The sequence below is a fragment of the Petaurus breviceps genome, unplaced genomic scaffold (genome assembly GCF_028583685.1).
Source record: "Petaurus breviceps papuanus isolate PSGF00001 unplaced genomic scaffold, PetGlider_PUasm1.0 171, whole genome shotgun sequence".
In the NCBI taxonomy this organism is placed as follows: domain Eukaryota; kingdom Metazoa; phylum Chordata; class Mammalia; order Diprotodontia; family Petauridae; genus Petaurus; species Petaurus breviceps.
Window position 1 is genome coordinate 12448189 of NW_027185754.1, and position 5193 is coordinate 12453381.

A 5193-nucleotide genomic window follows, 5' to 3' on the forward strand; every position below is an offset into this window, starting at 1 on the left:
GAAAGTAAAGCTAAGAGAAATTAAGAGACCACACAGGTAACAAGCAGCAAGTCTGAGTAGAAACAGATTCTTCTGATTCTAAATCCAAAGCCTTTCCGGATGCATCGGCTTTCTCTCAGATAGGGCTAGAAGAGCTCGGTGGAGTCTGACTCCTCTATCTATCATGCAGCACTCAGCGTGGACCTGGGGCATATTGATGGGATGAATGGGATGGGGAGAGATTTTGAACATCTGGGGAATTAGGCTGAACCCATAAGAGTAAAGTGGAGAGTTGAAAGGAGTTAGTTCACATTCTAAAATTTGTCTGCCTAAAACAAATGCCATTGTGTGTATCGGAGTTTAAATGTGCAATGGTTTCTCCACATTCTCCCAGTCACTGTTCCCTTCTGGCCTCAGTGTAGCTGACAATGTGCAGACCCATGTAGTGATTCACTCAGCCACTAGATGTCTCTGTTACCTTGGCCTATTTTGTACATAATTACATGTTCAGGCTTCTATATCCAAATGAAGAAATGAAAAGTACATCTTCCCAGAGCTAGAAGACCGTCCCTATTTATCTTGTTAAACAGAACGGAGGTGCAGAAATGCTTTTGTCATTACCAGGAAAGACTGTCCTTTAAGTGTTTAACTAGTAACCTAAACGAGAGCTTCAGTGTCCTTTATAGCCTTTTATATGTAAGGATATAAATATATGTGTATATATATTTATACATATATACATGCACATACATTTATCTATATAGGTTCCCAAAGTGGGCAATACTGTCCCCTGGAGAGTGCTGGAACAATCTGGGGGTAGCAGTAGCCTTGGGTTCCATTGAGGAGCATTGAATAAAAATAATGGTTCACCTAACCCCAGGGGGGTGCTCAGTAATTTTTTTTTTTTTGAAAAGGGGGCAGTAGGCCAAATAAGTTTGGGAACCTCTTTCTCTCTCTTTCTCTCTCTCGTCATGCTTCTAGTTAAGGGTACACACCAAATACAAATATTAGGCAGTTTTTCCTTTAGAATAATACTGTCATTTAATCCACCCATCTCACTGAGGCTGACAGTGGAGTTCTGGGGAAAGGTCAGGAAAGTGTCTCTTTTCTTGGAAAGATTATAGAACTAAAAAGGCACCCATTGGATCACAACTATCATTTAGAGGATGGCCCAAAGGCAGAGAAGTGGACTTGGATCATGCAGGGTCATGCAGCATCAGAGAAGAGAACAAGAGGACTTAGAGGTCATCTAGTATAACCCCCTTTTTTTTGCAGAGGAGGAAAATGAGGTCCATTCAATCCAGCAGACTGGAGGATCTCACCATCTAACTGAACATTTTTGGTTTTACTGTTTCATGTTTGTTTGTCAGAGTACATTAAGGAAGGAAATTCTACAATGGGGTATGATGGGTTGAAGTGATGAAACTGCCAGTTGAAATTCAGCCCTACTGAAAGATTAACAAAGCCATAGATTGAAGACCCTCCAGCTTATAAAGACTACTTGTCTACCCTGCTCTTATATTTGTCACCCAATTTACCCCGCAGAATAGCATTAGTTTAAGGCAGAGTTTCTAAATTTGGGGTCCATATACTCCATGAACTGCAGAGGGTGGGTGGGGAGCAGGAACTGTATGGGAAATGAAATTGAGAATTTCCTTCAATCATGAGTCTAGGCAACAAAACCCAGTAGTCTTGGCAATACCTGTGACTTTGGCACCAATAAAAACCACAGGTATTTTCATATGTCATTCCAGCTAAAAACTGATTGAATTTCCAACCTGACTTGTATGTTACCTTGTCAAAAGATATCCCCACAGCTTACTGTTCTTATTCAAACTAAGTAACAATAGCCTTCACATACCAAATACCAAAAATTTAATTTTAATTTACCTATATTTTAAACATAGTGTCGTTATTTAACATGTTGGTAAAGAAACATATATATGACTAAATTACAAATTTTTAAAAATATTCTAGTAACTATTTCAGTATAATTGGTTTTCTTTATACTATTATGCCTTTTTACATATTTAATGATAATAGTTTTATTATAAAACATTATTTTGAGGAGGAGTCTATGTCACAGGAAAGGTTAAGAATTCTCATTCTAAGTTGACTCTAATCACCAAGTCCATGGTTGGATCAACCCTCTGCCATGTAATTTGCGAGAAGCTGCTTCACTCAGCTCCACCCGTGTACAACGGGGAGTTTTAAAAGCATAATCAGAAAATGTGTCTTTGGTTTGGCTGTTTAATGTATCCAGAATGTCCCCTCCCCCCATGTTTTCTTCATGGACTCCTACTCATCCTTTAAAGTTCCAAACCAGAGCCACCTCCTCCAGGTGGTTGTCTTTGATCCCTCTAGCTGGTAATGACCCTCCCTTTCAGACCTCAGAGAGCATTTTGTATTGTAACTTACTTATTCACATACCTTGCAATATTGTGTGTCTGAGAAATTATTTTTGGTGTCTTTTCTGCTTCCTAAGCTATAAGCTCCACAAGCAAAATTATCTTATCTAATCTTTGAATTTTCCTTGGGAGCTAGCATCACATCAATAAATGTTTCATAAATGTTGGTTAGTTTGATTGTGACATTAGTAAATCATCTTTGATTCCCTAGAGGAAAGATGCAGCAAATGGAAAGACAATCAATTAAAAAGCACTTTGTGCCAGGCACTATTCTACTAGAGTACCTGCCTTCATGGAGTGTTCAACCTATCCAGGGAAATAACATCAATGCATATAGATATATAAAAATGCATATAAACACCTACACACACATATATAAACTAAATAAAAATAAATAATATATTTAAATATAAATGATATAAATACACAAACTAAATACATAAATATATATAAACTCAACTTCTCAACAGTCTTCCTTTTGCACTTTCTCTTAGCTGTTGTTAAAAAAGAAGAGTGGTTCTAAGGAATACGTAAAATGTGAAAGGGGCAGCTATGTGGCATAGGACCTGTCCTGCAGTCAGGAGGACCTGAGTTCAAATATGGCCTCAGACACTTGCTAGCTGTGTGACCCTGGGCAAATCACTTAACCCTGTTTGCGTCAGTTATTCATCTGTCAAATGAACTAGAGAAGGCAGTGTCTTTGCCAAGAAAACCCTAAATGGGATTACAAAGAGGCAAAAGTGAATGAAACAAATGAACAACAACAATATATTTTTATTAAAAAATTCTAGTGGAGGGAAGAAGAGACTTTACAAAGTCAGATGATGACAATGTTGCAACTCCATAAACATCTGGACCATTGATATATGCAGACTAGTCAAAACTGTTGATTCATATATTTTATCCTTTTATGCATTCAGGAATGTATAATGCAACTTATTGAATGCTTACTATGTGTGAGGCCCTGTGCTCTACATTGGTTGGGGAGGGGGATGTGAAGACAATGAAGATACCATCCCTGCCCTGACAGGGTTTATAATCTAATAGGACAGGCTATATACACAAATGACTGTAGTACAAGGCAGAACTTGGTAAGTACAAAGAGAGGGGCACATAAAATGTTCATATAATAGGTATAATTTGTTTTCTTTGTAGTATTATGTCTTTTTACATATTTAATAATAATAGTGTCATTATGAAACATTATTTTGAAGAGTTTATGTCACAAGAAAGGTTAAGAATTCTCATTCTAAGTTGACGCTGATCACTGAATCCATGGTTGGATCAGCCTTGTGCCTTGTAATTTGTGAGAAGCTGCTTCACCCAGCTCTGCCTGTGCACAATGGGGAGATCATAGATTTAGAACTAGAAGAGCTTGTAGAGGATATTTAGTACAACCCTCTCATTTTACAGAGGAAACATAGGCTCAAGGATTCTTAAACTTAATCTTGAAAGGAACCAGGGACTCTAGGAAGCAGAGGTGGGGAGGGATAGCATGGCACAGCTATGATGGGGTGGGCACAGAGATGAGGGGATGGAGTTTCATGTGTGTGAGAACAGCAAGAAGGAAAGTATGGCTAGACCATAGAATGCATGGGAGAAAATAATAGGTAAGGAGGATGGAAAGGTAGCACATGAAGAAATTTAAATGCTGAAAGAGGAATCTATCCCAGAGATCCTAGAGATAATCAGAAACCACTGGAGTTTTATTGAATGGAGGGTGTTGGTGGTAGTGACATGACCATGACAAGACCTCTGCTAAAAACCACTATAATCTATGTAGAAGATGTGTTGGAAAAGGGAGAGACCAGAGGCAGGGAAAGCAATTCTAAAACATTTACAGTGGTCCATGTGAAAGGTGATGAAGGCATAGGGTTCCTGAGTTTGAGAAGAGAGAAAAATGTATGAAAGATGTGCAGAAATAGCAAGGGTTGGCAACTCTCAGGATATGTGAGGTGGATGACTGCAAGGTGTGGAGGATTATTCTGTGGCTGTGATCTTAAGTGATGGGAAGGATAGAGGTGACTTTGTTAGGAATGAAGAAGTTTGGAGGAGGGGTAAGATTTTTAGAGAAAAATATTGAATTTTGATAAGTTCAAGAAACATATAAGGACATTCAGTTTGGAATGTCCAATAGAAAATATGTGACTTGGAGTGGAGCTTAGAAGGGAAACTAGGTCTGGTTCCATAAATCTGGGAGTCAACTGCATAAAATGATAACAACTGAAGTGGGAGAAAGAATCAGGGATGTGTTTATTTCACCAATATTTATATATACATATATGTATATGTACTTATATTTATATGCAGACAAGTTGTCCCTTTAGGAAGCAGCTGGGTGGCTCACTAGATAGAGTACTGGGTCTAGGGTTAGGAGAATCAGAATTCCAATCTTGCTCCAGACACTTAGCTACATGTCCCTGAGCAAGTTACTTAATCTCTGTCTGTCTCAGTTTCCTCAACTGTAAAATGATGATAATGATAACACCTACCTCACAGAATTGTTATGGTCATCAGATAAGGTCATATCAAGTATTTAATACAGTACTTGGCACAAAGTAGGTACTTAGTAAATGCTTACTCCCTTCCCTTCCCTTTCCTTTGACGGACTATCAGCTCCTAGAAGGAAAGGATTCTCCGTCCCTCCCTCCTTCCTTCCTTCCTTCCTCCTTCCCTCCTTCCTCCTTTCCTTCCTCCTTTCCTTCCTCCTTTTCTTTCTTCCTTCCTTCCTTCCTTCCTTCCTTCCTTCCTTCCTTCCTTCCTTCCTTCCTTCCTTCCTTCCTTCCTTCCTTCCTTCCTTCCTTGT